The following is an 18,065-nucleotide window of genomic DNA, read 5'->3' on the forward strand; positions in this document are numbered from 1 at the left end:
AAAATACAAAATGGTTAATAAGATATGAAGGGTATATAAGGTGGGCATGAATTTGATTTAGGTCTGTCAAAAAAGATGTAACCTGGGGCCAAGTCACTTTTCAAAGAAGTTTTATGTTTTATGTTTAGTGTGTGGATTATGTTTGATTCTAAATTAATAAAATCTTGGAGAAATGAAATTAAAGGGAGAGAAATTGGGAAAAGATATGTATAAATGATAACTAAGGAGGTTTTTTTATTTTTTCTCCAATGTTTTGCTTCAAGTGTGATAATGTGGAACCATGTTTTAAAGAATAATGCTTTGTTTGTCTTGTTGAAGTTTATGGGTAGTTCTTGGAAAGGAGGTTTTATATGTTTTGTTTGTCTTGAAAAATCAATAAAACTTGTTTAAAAAAAAAAAATAATGCGACCTAACCACCTTCATTCTACCTTAATATCAATCTCCCTATCTAGTATATAACACACACACATGTATTTTTCTCAGATTCCGCATAATATTTTCTCAAACACCTTATGAAACATCTATACATTATAAAATACTATTTTCAATATATTCCTATACAATACAACATATTACCTTGCAGAATCTCCTTCCTTATTCTTTTTTTTTCACCCATTATCTCTCACTCTTTGGACAATGTACTTGCTTTTCATCCTTGTTTGTTTCCTATTCCTCTTTGTTTTCTGGTCCTTTCTCTTCATTCCCCTTTTTTCCCATTCTTATTCCCCTCCAGTTATCATTTCAGTTATTAAACTTTTCTCTCTCCCTCTTTTGATTTTTCTTTTGCCCTTCCTTTTTCTGCTTTTTTTCTCTCCCTTTATCCATTTTCTGAACCATTCTCCCTTTTATCATCCCATCAGAACACAAATTTTTAAATCTAATTCCTTTCCCCCCCGCTTAAATAATTGTTGTTCATTTTGTCCTTCAATGTTGGCTTCTTCTTTATAGAACTCCTCCCCCTCTGGTTTATTTTGTTCTTGTGTATGCTGAGTCACCATTTCTAATTTCTGTTGTACATAATTACGCATTTCAAGTTTAATTTTTATCATGTCCCTTATATTTTGCAAATTCAATCTTGACTTATACTGAGAGTATTTACACTAAGACAAATTTCTTGTGTGTCCAATCGCACTTGGCCAATAAAAGTATTCTATTCTCTTGTAAGTCCAATCTTATATCAACAAATAGTTTCTCCATTGTATCTTCTCCTTTTTTTCTTTTCTTTCCTCTTCTTTAATAGTTAAAATCCTCTTCTTTCTCTAATTTCTCTAATTTCAATCATTAGCTATTATTTCTTTTCTTTTCAATACACTCAATTTCAGCATTTGATTATGCCCTTTAAGTGCCCAAAATTCAATAATTATCCAGTTTAATTTCTAAACCTTTGTTGTGTTAAAGTATTTTCCTTTAAATTTTCTCCTCCAAATTAATCCAATCCAAGTGTTATAAGATCCAATTTCTTTCTCACTTTCTCTGGTCGCCTCTTCCACACACTTCCCTACAAGATAGCCCTTTATTTTAATACCGGGGTACCTCAAAAGCGATGTCCTTTGCCTGGTTCACACTCTGCTCACTACTTCCCTGCTCCAGCACAAAACTTAGTTTCCCGGAGTGTTCTTTGTCTTCATGGTGGCTATTTTAGGACCACCACTGCAGCTTGCCTTTGGGAGGGATTTTCCTGTCAGGGAGGGGAGTAGTGACTACCCTTGACCCTCCAGGTGACTTCCCCCTTCTTCACCACCCCACCAGGGTGGTTCTGGTCTCGATCGGGACCCTCCAGTAAGTGAGCTTGGGCGAAACCGTGCACGATTGTGGATTCTGCTCTGAAGAGGAACAAACCGGAAGTCCCTATCACTCCAATTTCTATCTCTCTTCTTTTCCATTACTCCCCCCTGAAATGTCCTTTCCTGCTGTTTCCTTTTCTTTTGTTTGGTTTTTAGAATAAACCCCCTTTTAATTACAATGTTGACTCTCCTATTATTAATTCTCTTTCTATTCCTCTTTGCTTAAATTTCCATTGATTCAAGTGTTCATTTAAGATGGCTACTTCTTGTGTTGATTTCTCTTCTTGTTGTTGCTTTTGGTATTTTGAAACCTTCATTTCCAGAAATTGCAATGCGAAACCAAATGATTTGCCTTCTTTTTGTAGCATGTCTTTCATGTTTTTAAGTTCCAGTTTAAGGTCCAATAACATTCTTGCCATCTTTAGACAATGTTTATAAAGGTTTTCCAATGTTTTATTGACTCCTCTTCCAAAGATTTCCAGATTCGCTCCACTTTTCAATATCCATTGATTAAAATTATAATTCAAAAACACCAAACACTTCCACAATTTCCCTTTATTTTCAAATTTCACTTTCACTTTCCAAGGTCCCTATTTTGTAGCATCCTAATTCCAGATATTTTGTATCAAGTAGATTTAAGGATCCAAGTTTTAGAATAGAAAGGGATATTTATAAACAATCCCCTTCTCCACTAGATGGCACTCTTCACTGTGTTTAAAGTCAATTCTTTTCCTTTTCTCCCATTTTTCACTCATTCAGAGGTTTTAAAGTTCCAATATCAGTAAATCCAAACATTAATTTTCAAATTTTATTTTCCACCTTGACAACCTGTTTGGTGTCAGGGTTGTATGTTTAATTATTTCAAAGACAAGTTTCTTCTTCCGGCTTCTTCCTTTTTAGTACAAAGCCACTTCATCTGTCAGAATTTTTCTTTCTTAATTTCTTTGTCCGCCATTTAAATCCACTTTCATAACAATTTTAAAAGATTTCAAAACCAGGGTACCTTATGTCAAAATTCTCCTGGTTTCTATGCTGTCCTCTTTTTCATCTCTCCTCCTTATTCCAGCAATCTCTTCCCCTTCAGGGTGGCCATGTTGGACCACCGCTTCAGTGGTCTTCAGGAGGGAGTGTTTTCCAGGCCAGGGAGGGGATATGTGGCTCCCCTCTACCCGGCTGGCAGTCTCCCCTTACTCCAGTGCCCCTACGAGGTGGCTTCTGCCCCAAATCTGGACCATTCTCAACTGCTTTGTACAGATTTGTGCATTTGTGTTTTATTCCTAACTGTCCCAACCACTGTTGAAAACTTGCTGACATGAATTCTGAACCGCTGTGAGTTTGCAGCTGACATACCTGTTGTTTATATCTCCTTTCTATGAATCTTACCTGTTGCTTAAATTTCTGTAGCACCTCTATTTTACTCTTTAGTAAATAGCAGAACCCAAACCTGCTGTGCATACTTTTCTTCTCCCAAACTGGTTTGCATTGGCCCAACCAAATCTGCATTTACCAGTTCTAAAGCTCTTGTTGTCTGTCTTGTGCTACTCTTGCTTACTGGGAATGCCTTGAACTTTGATGATTTACATACTGCATAGTCCAAGTATGCCTTACACCCCTTTAAGTTTAAACCTTCTGCAAATTGTTGCGTATTCTGCAAAACTCTGAAGCTTGCATGGCCAAGCTTTCTATGCAACAGCTGAACACATGAATCATGTTGTGCCACATTTCCAAATGTTTGGGCACATTGAACCTTTGTCCCTGCGACATATAAAGATTATCCTGTTTTATGTCCTGTGCACATACAATTCCATTCCTTTTTAGGAGACACTTCTCACTTACAAATGTTGTCTCAAACCTCTTGTGGACTAGATTAGAGACACTCAGTAAATTATGCTCCATTTCATGCACACAAAACATGTTACTAAACTTTTTCTCCAGACATGGAATCAGCACACTGCTTTTTCTAGTGATTTTAGCCTTCTGGCCATTTGCTACTGCATCTCCTCTAGCTGGATCCATTCTGAAAAAAACAATTTTGAATTAACAATTGTTTGACTAGCCCCAATGTCAATTAACCATTTGTCTCTTCTATTACAATAGCTAATTTTTGTCTGTCTGTTGTTTTTCTTCCTTGCAAACAATCTTTTTCAAATTATTATCACTACAGATGAAACACAGCTTCTTAGAAATTCTTTGCTGGGCTATAATCTGGTCTTTCTTTTACTTTGGTCTTTACAGACATCCTGTCTGTTGCTTTACTCTCTGCTCCTTGGGCCCCCACCTCAGGAATTTCTCTCGTGGTTTTTTCTAAAATAGCACTTGTTTTCTTCAGAAAGCAAACAGGTTTTAAGGGCTTCCATTTGTGAGTCCTGTTCTGGTTTGCACTGAAAAACAGCTGAAACAATGTCCCACATTTCATTAAGACTGTTTAACACCAACAGCACCCTCTGAGATTCAGGAATTTGCATTCCACACTATTCCAACTCAATAAATAAAGTCTGCATGTGCAACAAATGCTGCTCCACACTTGCTTGTGGCTGCAGCCTGGCTTTGTATAATTGTCTCAATAATTGCACAATATTGCATGCTGAAACACTCACACATACTTCTCTATTTCAGCCAAACCTCATTTGCAGTCTTTAAATCAGCTACATTCAAGAATTATTCATCTTCTAAAGTTGAGATGATGTAGGCCAGTGCCTTATCATGCTGCCTTTGATCTTTTGCTGTTAATAGGGCCTGGGGTAGATTGATAACAATATCCCAGAGCTCTTTAGCCTTCAGGAAGGATTCTATTTTTGCAGCTCAAACAACATAATTCTTCTGTCCCAATTGAGGCAGAGAGCTCTTCTTGAACTCAACAGCCATCCTGCAATCCTTCAGCTTTGTTCTCTTTTCCTTTTAACACAGGCTGTCCTTCAGCTTAATTACAGTTCAGTCTTACTGTGTGCTTGGTGTGCTCTGGGCCCATAACCTGTTAAGAGCTTGCAGCAATCCAACCAGCACACAAGTAAATAATTCAGCAGGATTCATTTATATAAGAAACGTCTTTATATAAATCATGATGCATGTATACAATACCCATGCAACAGAAGCCAGAACCAGAACTCAGAAGACAAAATACAAAATCACAGAAGCTATATAAGCACGGAAGCAATATATTACAGAGGCAATATTGCAAGGACAAAGCAACTCTTATATACAAATCAGTCAAGCGAAGCCACACCCAGGCTCTGAGCTGACTGGGTCACCAAACACTCACCATTGGCTGACCTATTACCATGTCTATTCCAATTCATGAATTCTTATACACTGGCAATTACTTCGAATTGGAAGCTGCCCAGTGGACAGTTAAAAGCAATCTTCCACTCATTCCCCTCTTTGATCCTCATCCCTCAGGTCTAGCTTGATGAAGATCTTCCCTTTTGCTAGATGGGACAGCATGTCTTTCATTGGGATAGGAAAGTGATGGTTAACTTTTTTGGCACCTGCCCAAAGCTCATGCACACAACCCCAAAATGCAATACCCATACATCCCCTGTGCATACTCCCTGCCCTTGCACATGCACCACACATCCCCATGCATGCACACACATCCTCATGCATGCCCCGCCCCCTGCACATGAGCAGCAGAGACCCAAGACCAAATGGCAGATGGGAGGCATGTGAGCGCATGCGCAGCGGAGCTGAGCTGGGACAACAGCTTGCATGTCCACAGACAGGGCTCTGTGTGCCACCTCTGGCATGCATGCCATAGGTTCACCATCATGGAGGTAGGAGGTACATGTTTTCAACACACACACACCATTTATGCCCCTGAAGTCCATGCAGTCTCATCATCCCATCTTTTTTTCTCCTTAAACAGCACGGGAGCAACCACCCAGGATTTGGCAGTTGGATGAAGTCTCTGGCTAGGTTTTTGTTTATGTACTCCCTTAGCTCCTTCATTTCCTTTGGGATCATGGAGTACATTTTTGGTTTAGGGAACTTTGCGCCTGGTAGGATCTCTATGGCAAAGTCAGTGGGGCAGTGAGGAGTTAGCACATCACATTTTTCTCACTAAACACCCCTGCTAGGTCTTGGTATTCTTTGGGGATTAGCTGGGCTCCTGGTGGTTGCTCTGAAGTGTCTTTAAGGAGCTCATTTCCTTCCGTTCCCACCCAGTGCTGGCAGCTGCTCCTTTTGGCTGCCTTGAGGAGGGAGAGGGCATCTTCCTAGCCTCATTTTCCCCCTCCCTCTTCCCACCAGATTGTCGGGTTCCACTTTTCTAGCCAGGACAGTGCCAGGATCACTGCCTCTGTCATCTTCGGGACAATTACAAATCTGATGATCTCTCAATGTTGGCCCATCTCTAGCCACACTAGCCACAAATGAGGTGTGTTTCAAGTGTGTTGCACCCTCCTATCAGTGATCCATCAACTTGCTCAAACCTCATGGCTTGGGGCAGTCTCCTCACTCTGATCCCTAGTTTCAGCCTCGTCTGTAGGCTAATTGGGCACCTGGTACAACCTGAGTCTATTAGGGCATTCACCTCTTCCTGAATTCCTGAGCTTGGCACCATGATTTTTGAGGGGATGGCAAAGGGTCAGATGATAGCATCGCTGTCATAGGGGGCAGGTTGAAGGTCCATCTGAGCTAGAGTTCCTCTCCCTCAGTTGAAAGACGGGAGACCTTGATGGCCTGGTGCACCAAACATGACGTCTCCCAACTCTTCTGCAGTGGCCTTTTTGGCCTAGACCAGTGATGGCTAACCTTTTTGTCATCATGTGCTGAATGTGTGTGCGCATCATGCATGTGCATGCTTGCACCCATAATGCAATGCATGCATGACCCCCTGCGCTTCCCCTGCCCCTGCCCCTGTGCATGTGTGCATGACCCCCACACACCCCTGCTCCCTGCACATGCACACACAACCCCCATGCTCCCTGTGCCCCCCTGCACATGCCTGTGCAACCTCCCCATGCTACCCCTGCCCCCTGCGCATGTGACCCCCCATGTGCTCCCCCAGAAATGGACCTGGGAAAAGTCAATGCCATCCTGGAGTGGCAACCCCCTCAAACCTGCAAGCAACTACAGAGCTTTTTGAAGTTCACAAACTTCTACTGGCAGTTCATCCCCTCTTTTGCTAAAATAACCCCACCCATCACCGAACTACTAAAAATGGGGAAGGGAGCCAAACCATGGCCTAGCCTGCTGCTAGAGTGGACTGTGGAGTGTCAAGGAGGATTTGAGAACTCAAATGGCTATTCACAGAGGAATTGGTCCTAAAGCAGCCAAACCCTGAGGAGCTATTTATCATTCAGGCAGACGCCAGTGATGTAGCAATAGCTCTTAGACTTATATACCTCTTTATAATGCTTTACAGCCCTCTCCAAGTGGTTTACATAGTCAGCATGTTGCCCCAACAATTTGGGTCCTCATTTTACCCACCTTGGAAGGATGGACGGCTGAGTCAACCTGGAGCCTGGTGGGATTTGAACTGCCAAATTGTAGGCAGCTGGCTGCAGAAGTAGCTTGCAGTACTATACGATGTAGCTATAGGGGCAGTCCTCCTCCAGAAGAACAAGGAGGGAAACTTCTAACCATGCGCCTATACCTCTAGAAAACTCACCAACATCGAACAAAGGTGGGTAGTGTGGGAGAAAGAGGCTTTCATGGTCCTTTGGGCACTTTTAACATTGCAACACTTCCTAAAAGGGAACCAAGTGCCATTTGAAGTATGGATTGACCACAAAAATCTGGAGCCCCTTAGGACCTGATGGAACCTCTCTCCCAAATAGGTTCAGTACTTTAACCAATTTGACTTCACACAGAAATGCATCCCAGGAGGGAAAAACTTCCTAGTGGATGCCTTGTCCTGAATGTCCCAGTACAATAATAAGCATGAAGAGGTGGTCAGCACCATCATTCCCATCCTCCAGAAGGCAGCAGAAGTCACCACAAGGCAACAGACTCAGAGGCAATTGAGCGAACCAAGGGAAGAAACTAACTGAAAAGCTCAGGGCTGAGCTGCAAACCACCTCCTGGTTCAGGGACAACAAACAACTCCTGACCTCCAGATTGGCATGGAAAAGTCCAAAATTGTATGTCTCCAGTACCCTTGGGGTCCAAATCCTGCAAAGAATCCAGGACTCCAAGCAAGCTGGCCACTTTAGATTCCTAAAGACAAGGCATCTGGTGTGAAGACAATTTTGGTGGCCACAAATGGAAAAGGGTATTGAAAGCTGCACAACATGCACAGTTATGAAAAGAAGACCCAGGAAACCCCCAGGATTGTTACAAGTGGCCAAACCATCATGACCCTGGAAGGAGATAGCTATGGACTTTATTGTGGAACTCCCAGAAAGTGGAGGAAACACTGTAATTTGGACAGTGATTGATCTTTTTTCCAAATAGGCTTATTTTCATTGCCTGCTCTGGCCTCCCTTCAGCCCATAAACTGGCTATGCTGTTCCTGAAGCACATTTACCGACTGCAAAGATCTCTGTAATGGTAGCTTAATACTCTGACGATGTCAGCAGAGGCTGAAGAAAGCTTAGTAAGTACATTAAATGTAATTTTAAATTTCAGAAATCGCAGGATGTCTATATATATATATATATATATATATATATATATATATATATATATATATATATATATATATATATATATATATATATATATATATATATATATACACATTACAACCTTTATATGGAGTAAAGTCAACTAAATCAAATTTATTTATTTATATATAAGTACTTATTGATGGTATAATTAATATTAAAGGTGAAGATTAAACACTGCAAAATTTAAAGTTAATGTGAAAAAAGGTCAGTAGCATTAATATTTCTAATTCCTGGTTTTGTTTTGTTTTCAAATTTGTAGTGTCATTTGATTTATTTCCCAATATTTTAACCTGGAATATTAGCAACTGGGAGATTTTTCAAGCCTACCTTTATTAGATTTAGATACAGTAAGTTGCTTATAAGCTTATTTATAGCATTGAGCATGCTGAGAAGTGAATGCACTTAAAACATTGAAATGTTTTTTGCTACCAGCAGAATGATAACAAATTAAAATAGATTCTGTATGGAAAAATAGACATCAAATCTAGTTTTTAAAATCTTTAATTTAATTTGTTTCAAAAGAATGTCAAGTTTCTAATTTGGTTTCTTACCTGAGATAATAGATCTGTATATTTCTTTCTGTGATCAGTCTGGTAACTGAGAATGATAATTTAATCTGGCATCTGGTCAGAAAAATTTAGTTAGGCTTGTATTGCAGACTTATTCTGATTCCTAAGATACACAAGCTCTATACTGTCTTCCTTGCGTTAGTTATATACATAATAATTGGCACTGCTTTCTGGCAACTAGAATGACAACATCTGTCTGTCTGTCTGTGTGGATCTATCATTCTATCTATCTATCTATCTATCTCAGTATACTATCATTAAAAATAAAGATATAAACCTATTCCTACTTCCTTAGTAGTAAGCATAGAATTAAATAGCACTTCTAAGTAAAAACTTCAAAAACAAAACAAATTCTATTTCATATTCCTTTTTCACATGATTATTCTGATTATTAATTTCATTTATGCAACTGAATTGAAATTCTAACTTCTAGAATTCTACACTGACTTTCATAATACCTGTCATATATAAGCAGCTGTTTTGATGCACGCCCATCAGCTGTCTATATACCTTTATATTTCCATCTTTGTTCCAATATTCATTTCAATCACTCTGAACACCTTGTTTCAACATGGATAAAGATTTGTATCCTGTCTTGGGCACTACCTGTTGACTGTAACTAGCTTATTTTGCTGACTCTAGTTTAACCCAACATGAAAAAGAATGTTAATTTGCTTTAATCTTTGTAAAATCAAATTCTTTATTTTAAATGTGAATTTAAATCTGAATGTTTAGACCCTTCTGTTTTGGTTGTTTATTAATCATCTGCTTCTCATAGGTTAAATAACCCAGACAATCATTATCTTGACTATGGAAGAGTCAAAATCCATAGAAGGGACCCAATGAACTGGTTGAACTGAATTAATGATACAAATACAGATGAAATCATGTAATTTTTCATTCTCCAGTTAATCTTACTCAACTCAACAGCTTTTCTTCCAGGGAACATTTTAAGAGATTAAATTACCACCATGGTTTATTTATTTAAAAGTCAACCTTACTTACTGAAATTAATTGGGGCTTCTTTGTACAACATGCACACTGAGATTTCTGGTAAATAAACTCAGAATGCACAATATGTGAAATAATAATCTTGCCTATCTTGATGGAATGTGCAACCCTTACTTCAAATACATCTGTATATTATCTACATTTGCACAGGGCTTTTTTTTGCCATTGGTAGTATTATTGCAAAAAAGCAAGCATGCAAGTGATGTAAATATGTATCCTGAGCTTATAACAGCTAGTGTTATGGGGCTCTCTCAATCTGGCAATATCCAAGTACATTTAGTTGCCAAAATCATCTTCACCATAGCTACACTTTCTGAAGAGTAACAGAATAACAGGTTAGACATAGACGGGCATAGATGGGCAATAGGCTGGCACAGAGACATCATTTTTTCAATATTGATACAATATAAGAAGAGCTTTACTTATGGGAAGAAATCTGCTTTGAGTATTCCCATGAATTCATGGATGGTCATTGATCTACATCAATGCAGAAAGCTTGTTAATATCTGTCTCAAATTCTGGTTATATGAGCTCTCAGACTATGAATCTACAACATATTTTCAGAAACCCAATTTAATTACATTTCAGAAGAAGTTAAACCAGGCATTCAATTTGCCAATCACAGTACACATAAAATTTAAAAAAATAATTATGAAGCACTATATTTTCAAAATTAGCATAATGATACATATAATGTATTATTTAATTATTAATGTAATAATGCATGATAAATATATCTTTTAGAGAAAGTCAGATAAATTGGCTTTCCAAATTTAAAATCAAATTTACAATGAACTTCAAGAAAAATCAAATCTTACTGCTGAACCATATTTGGTAATGAAATAACCATAGTAAACATGAACATTTACTGAATAAATGTTGAAAACAAGATTTTTCAAATTTTGAAATATTAGTTAGAAATTCATAATAGGTTTTGAACCTTTAACTGAAATACTAGATAATTACCCTTCTTTCTTTCTTTTCTTTTCTTTTCTTTTCTTTCTTTCTTTCTTTCTTTCTTTCTTTCTTTCTTTCTTTCTTTCTTTCTTTCTTTCTTTCTTTCTTTCTCTTTTTTGTTTCTTTTTTAAATGGTACCTATCTTTCAGATATTCTCTATTTAAAACCTTCCACAGTTGCACTGTGATTTAAAGGAAGATGGGAGTATATTAGATAAGCCAATCAACAAAGAAGTTAACTCAACACCTCCCTTTGTCAGATTTGCGTCACTTTTAAAAAAATGGAATAGAAAAAGTTTTAGTGCACGTTCAGGGCAAACATCACTGTTAACGGAGCTATTTACTTTTCAAACTTGGCTATAGTACAAAATGCACATCTGTTAGAAAGCCTGATGTAGACTTTTATCAAGTTACCTGGACACTATTGACAACCCATTAAATATTACTTTAAAGGAAAAGTAAATTTCTAACTATTAAACTTTTGAGGATATTGACTAAAAACTAGATGATTTTAAGGAAGCATTCACTTAATTTTGATGTTTCTGTTTCCAGCTACAAAGCTAGTGCCTGTGTCTGCAAATACCTCCAAAGAACTTTTCATGTAATTCAGAAGGTATTAAGAAATATTGCTAAAATGTAGATTCTAATAACATATCTCTGGAAAGAGATTAACATAAGGAAGTTGGATCATAACAAAAAGCAAGTGAATTTCTGTCTGTAAAGGCAATGAATATGGGCATTTAGTAAGAGAATATTAATGAGATGTGAGTGAGAATGATTACTGTCTTCTTTGCTATTATGTGTAAATCTTCCTATTTCATTTAGGTGTTTACTGGAGAGGGCAGCTTGCTAGATTAGACCAGTCATTTATCTGTCCAAATGTAGCAATTCTTAATATCTTAATTTAAAAACAATGAAATGATTACTTGATAACATAGATGAGTTATAAAGCAATTGGCTCAAGGTCAGCCAGATTGCTTTGTGCCAAAGGCAAGCCTAGAATTCCCCGTTTCTAGCCTGGTGTCTTTACTACTGGTCATACTGTATATCAACTAGCAAATAGAGTTGCCTGTTGTTAATTCTAATTTCTGTAACCCACTCTGAATATTGTACCAATTTCATCAACAACTACCGTGTTTCTCATATAATAAGGCCGGGTCTTATTTTTTTTGAGCCCTGAAAAAATGGCTAGGCCGTCTTTTTGCGGGTGACTTAATTCCCCCACCCTTGCATCTTTGGGCAGGTAGCGACGGCTTGGATGTTGACCTCGGCGTTGGTGGGGCACTTCGTATTGGGGTCAACGCAGGCAGCACCATATCCGGGTGTGCAACAAAAGTACTTCCTAACGGCAAGCCCCCCCCCACCATTCCCCCCCATTTCGCATGTTTTAATATAGGCCTTAATTTGGGGGGAGGGGCTTAATTTCATTTCATGCCCATAAAACATGCTGGGACTTCCTATTGGGGGAGGCCGTATTGTTGGAGAAACAGGGTATGATAACACGTTTAAGGAGAGCCAAGTAATTGAACATACCCTTAAAAAAAACCTAATTGTAAGTGGGAAGCTGGTGTAAACAGAGAAGATCAGTTTAAGGAGAAATGTGAAAGCTACCTGCAGATATCTCCAAATTTGTAAATTTGAGCCTTTTTTAGTTCCTTTGAACATGTATTTTCTCCACATATGAAAAGGAGAGGAGTGGGATCACTGTGATATACTTAATTGTCTTTGTTGATTTTCTTTCATGAGCAGAAGACAATCTTGAGAGTCTTCTCTATCAATTGAAAATGCTGATATACTTTTGATCAACTAAATCAAATGGATCCAACCATGCTAAGACGTTCCACAGATAGAGGAAGCTCTCCATACTACACAAACAGTTTCAAAATGTAGAAGACAAAGAGTAACGGAGAGATATAATTAATTGAACAAAACATGCAAAATCAAATTAGTTTCCCATGATCTATGAAGCCAATCAGTAAGTACAAACTACTGGCCTAGTTAAAAGATTAAGGGGAAGTAATCTAGTTAAAAAACTAGAGCCACCTTCCCTCTCCTTAAAAGGTAAATGATGAAGGATTCGAGACACTTGAGCATAAACTGACATGTTATATTAATGTGAAGCCTGAGAGAAAAAAGTTAATGCTTAATTCATGTCCTTACTAATGTAATCCAGTAAGTAAAATATCTAGCTTGTTTGCATGTTGCCAAGAGATAACAAGGTTTTAATTTGCCCGTCCAAAGGGTTCATGGCTAAGCAGCTGGGGATCCCTTGTTCCTGCAGTCTGAATCCAGCCCTTAATCAATATTCAGGATACAAATAATGATCTCTCTACAGTAAAAGGGATGGGGAAAATGAACCCACAGTGACCCAAAGTCTGGGCTAGCCTTTTAAGAAATGACATCCCAAGAGATGGACAAACAAAAAAAGCATGACATAGAATGTACGTTTTCACAGCCATAATTCATAATGAATGACCTTTGGTTTTGGCCATGAGATAGAGAAAGCGATCAGTTCAAAAAGTGATGTAAACTTCATGAAGCAATGCAGTGTATTTGTTAGGCAATCAACTGTAGTTTAGTGAAGCTCTAATTTGATGAGGTTCATCCTTCCTAGACAGCAGGTCAGAAATAAGCTGCCTTCAGTCTAATAACAAATTTTAAAACTTCTAGTGAAAACTTTTGTACCGGCATACCCACATTGAAACACTTGACATAATGACTCATATGCAATTTCACATTTAAAGATGAAATTTAAAATATCTTCTGTCTCTTTCAACAACAAAATCAATTCAAAGATGCCACTAAGTGAAGCTGGAAAGAAACAGTGATGAAAAACAGAAGCAAGGTTCATAATGGATGAAAAGTTTTGAGGGGTAAAAGCAAGACAAATTTTAGCACAGCATGAATTGGGGCACCATTGATTCTCCATTGTTAAACCATTTGAGGCAGGCAAATGTAGGAAATAAGAACTACTTAGAGTTCTGGAAAAATCTTGATTACTTGAAGGGTAATGTAACAGAATACTGAAAGTCTACTGAAGCAGTTCTCCAGCTCAATTTATACCTTGTGCAATTAAGCTGGAGTTACTCTATTTCTCATATTTCTATACTAATAATCTTTTCTGCAATGGCCTGTTTTGTCCTGTAATGCTCCTCCATTTTCCTAGGGTCTGTCAGACATTTCATTGCATTTATGTCTGTCAGAGCTGCTGCTAGCACCTTTGTGTAAATTAGAAAAAGTGGCGAGGTTGTGTGCATGCTGCTGCCTCCACCACCCAGATTGGGAACAAGCCAACCATGGCTGCTTTCCAAGTCACACAGGTGTCCTCCTTTCTGCGGGCAGATCACTCCCTTTTTGTTCTTTTGCTAAGAAAGTACCACTGACCCCTTCTGCTTTGCTGCCTCCAGCTCGGATATAGTAGGTTGTCCAGTGCATAACCTGAGCAACTGTTTGTGGAAGCCTGACTTTTGTGTTCCAATGATTGCAGAAAATTCTGGAATAAGTTTATGGGGAGGTGCTAATCAGACCTGCTGGATTTCATTGTTTTGCACAATCTGCTAAATTCCACAGAAGCATTCTCAAGGTTAAAAAGTGGAAATCTACCAAGAAGGTTTGCTTGTTTACCTGAAAATGGCAATGAGTCTGCTGATGTAGTTAATCTGTTCTTAAATATGGAATACTAAAATGGAGTATTGTGATATCACATCCCACTTGTAAGGGGTATTATATTGTGGCACGAACCTACTTTTTGCAACTTCCCTTCTTGCCCTCTCCATCAATGCCTGAGATAAACACAAAGCTGCTGGAATAATAAAAAAGGATCCTCGTATATCCCCCAAGCACCTCATCAAAGAGACCCATGAGAAGATAAATTAATTCTTTCGACAAATGCTTCAGTAAGGGCAGAACAATTTATGTCATACAGGGCAAAAGTAGGGATTCCTGATTAAACACAGGAAGCTTTTGCAGCATTTTAATTTCTCTGGATGTTATGTTATTTGTTTCCATGCTGTATTGTGTAGATGCAAACAGGAAATGTGGAAACGCTATATTACAGAAAAGTGGGAAAAACAGGTAAAAGTTCACTCAGGAGTTCTGAAATGCAGCTCATCAAGACATACAACATACCCAACATATTTCAAAGAGAGACTTTTGAAATCAGAACAGCAAGGAACATTGTAGCTATTATTATCAGGCTGAAACAAAAAATCTTTTTTAAAGAGGCCATTTTTAAAATTGGCAACACATTTCACATATCAAAATAAAGTTGCATTAATGAGCTCCCATCTTATCCTTTTAGTGCTTTTCCAATAAACACTTCTTAGCAATATTACTTTATACTGCATGCAAATTAAAGTGCATTGTTTCACTCCTAACACATGAGAGACATCCTCAGCATAATTCTCCTTTACTTTTCTTGAATAGTTAATAGAAAAGATTTTCTATTTTTGAGAAATCATATTTGCTCAGTACAGGCTGTTTATCACAATCATATGGGAAGGATGGCTATGAAAATTCATTCTACAATTATTAACCAAATCTTCTGAAGTTAGCAATAATTATTAATATATTATATATTTCATTTCTTGAAGCTATATTGCATTTACATCACTACGAACCATATTCTGGCCACATACTAGCTTTGAAGGAATCAACTGTTTCCCATTTTAGAAAGTTGTTTATGATTTTTTTTGTGTAATTTTGTGATAGCACTGATTAGCAGTTTGTAAACCTCAAAAACACAATTTGCAAAATTATGTCCATGACCCCTTAAAAAGTATCTAAGGAAACAACCCCACTATGAGACTTTGCAGCAGATGTTTGTTTAGTCTGAACCACAAGTGCAACTTCCTACTGCAATGGCACATATTTGTTCCTGAATAATTTCTCAAAAGGACTGTTTAAACATGTTGAAGCACTAGAGTAGATCTTTGTGTGTGTATGTAAAGTATGGGGAGGGGCATATCTCATATGCTCCCCCAAATCCCTCTACGAGATAAATTAACATTATCAGTAGAAGGTAAAATACCATAGTAAGTGAATTACATTTCCCTTTGAACTTATACTGCATTATCCATTTGTTTTTCAATATCTCATATTTGTCTCTTGGTTTTTTGTTTATTGTTTTAATATGCTTCTGACAGTGGAATCACCAACTTATGAAGCAAAAGAGCAACCTGCTGTACAAAGAGACTGCTCCATATATCTACCTATTGAGTTGTGATAATAATTTCAGGCATGTTAAGTGCTTTTATCGCCAAGAGGCAATGAAATGAGAATATTGAAAAGGACTGTAGAAGAAAATATTTTCAAATTATTTAACTAGCTCGCTCATAGAGCATTGTTTCAAGTGTCTTCAATCAACAATTCATGTGTCTTCACATTCATCTCTCTTCAATAAACATCTTCAAAGGAATGAAATTCACCAGGGAAGAAGAAAACAACAATACACTACCCATCCTGGATATCCTCAGCAGTAGGGCAAACAACAGGAAAACAGAAATGCAAGTGTATAGAAAAACAACCACAATAACCAACCTTAGCTTCATTACCAAAGTAACATCCCAGCCTCTAAAACAGGGAGCTGTGTAAGAACATTATTCGGATAAGTACAAATGCATTGCAGCAACCCAGAATATCAAAGATTCCTCGAAGTTTGGCCTTTAGACAAATTAGCCATCAAGAGGAGCAGAGCGATAAATCATATTTACACAATATTTAAAGGAGATAATAAAAAAACTAAGAAGGAGGCAATAAGATCAGAACATATCTTCACCAACCAACACCTAGATAAGTAGAGATTAACACCAGACAAATAATAAAACAGAAAATAATATCCTAATCAAGAAACTACCAAGGATAAAACCATAATCTATTCTATACCAACACTGGCTTGGCAAGCTACTCCATATAAACAGTAAATCCCACAATCAATAACACAACCAAACAAATAACCAAAAATAGATACCACTAAGGACTCCATAAATTTGATACCAATTTCTGTCTGGGTTTAGATAATTTACTCCATCTTCAGAAGGTCCATTTTACATCTGTTATTTGTTGCTTTTTCCATCATTAATATTGATTCAACTTATGAATATCCCGATGTATATTCTGCAGACCTGAAATATGCCTGTGAATTTGGTAATTCTAATTTAGAATGCTATGTATTTCTAAATGCAAAGAAATGTAATGTCTATTTCATATGAGTGAAAAAATAGCAATAGTTTGATATTTTATGTGGCTTTCTTAAAAGAAGATGTACTAATATCTTGGAACTTTTCACTAGTAATTGTATTAGTGATTTATGAAGGAAAACTATGGTAACCTGAAACTTATTTTTGCTTAAGTATGCCATATGAATATGATTATATACTCTTAGAATGATAATGTCAAATGGTATAGAACTAACTTGAAAAAGGTATATCTATATATTATGGAAGACCATTTGTATATCATATATGAAAAATGAACACATTCTGTTGTTGTCAGAGAAAAAATTGAGACATTCAGAGATTGCTTTTAAATGGCTCAGAACATTCACAAATCCAAAAAAATTACAATTAATTTATAGAAAATGCTATCTTTTCTTTAAAGAACATTAATGCAATGGCTTTAATCGGAGGTTGAAAATAACCATTACTTTTCAGTTAAGTATCCTATTGTGTAACTCACCTCCTAGTGTGTCAAAGTTTTGGAAATGAAAACATTTTATTGAAATAAAAATTCAAGTATATATTTTCAGCATTGAATGATTGTTTTCCATACTTTCAACATAATTATTACTGGGAGAGAATTTGTAAAATTTAAAACTTAGAATAAGAGAATTGGAAGAATTTGTATAATACAAGCAAACTATGACTTTGTACAGGAAATTGTGATAAATACCACAAATTAAGGGAACTACTACAGACAAAGAAGTCTGTATTATTATTCTAAAATCATCATGAATTATTTATAGCAGAGCTCTCTGTTTGAAGACTATCATACAACATCCTCTTTTAGGGCACAAGACAAATTTCTATATCAGTTAGGTTTATTTTTTCCTTTTAACTTTATCAAACCATCTAGCAACAATCTTATTCACTGTGCTAAAATGAATTACATAATTGAATTATAAAGAATATTCTTATTCAT

At 37.1% G+C, this 18,065-nt stretch overlaps 1 protein-coding gene across 6 annotated transcripts in view; it reads right to left on the minus strand.

Annotated features, from left to right (window-relative positions):
• Nucleotides 1–18,065, minus strand: part of SLC38A4 (solute carrier family 38 member 4) — a 75,512-nt gene that overhangs the window by 50,539 nt on the left and 6,908 nt on the right. The window contains exons 1-2 of one of the 6 annotated variants that reach the window (XM_087934415.1): nucleotides 10,939–11,114; nucleotides 8,944–9,015 (exon numbers count right to left, since the gene is read on the minus strand). The exons of 2 other annotated variants lie outside the window; for them this stretch is intronic. The gene's annotated coding sequence lies outside the window, so the exon portion shown is untranslated. Of the gene's footprint in view, nucleotides 1–8,943; nucleotides 9,016–10,938; nucleotides 11,214–18,065 lie in introns of those variants that run through there. 3 more of the 6 variants (XM_087934410.1, XM_087934411.1, XM_087934412.1) reach the window with 3 other exon arrangements.

Source organism: Pseudonaja textilis, chromosome 5, assembly GCF_049901715.1.
Source record: "Pseudonaja textilis isolate UNSWEBS1 chromosome 5, rPseTex1.2, whole genome shotgun sequence".
NCBI classification, from domain to species: domain Eukaryota; kingdom Metazoa; phylum Chordata; class Lepidosauria; order Squamata; family Elapidae; genus Pseudonaja; species Pseudonaja textilis.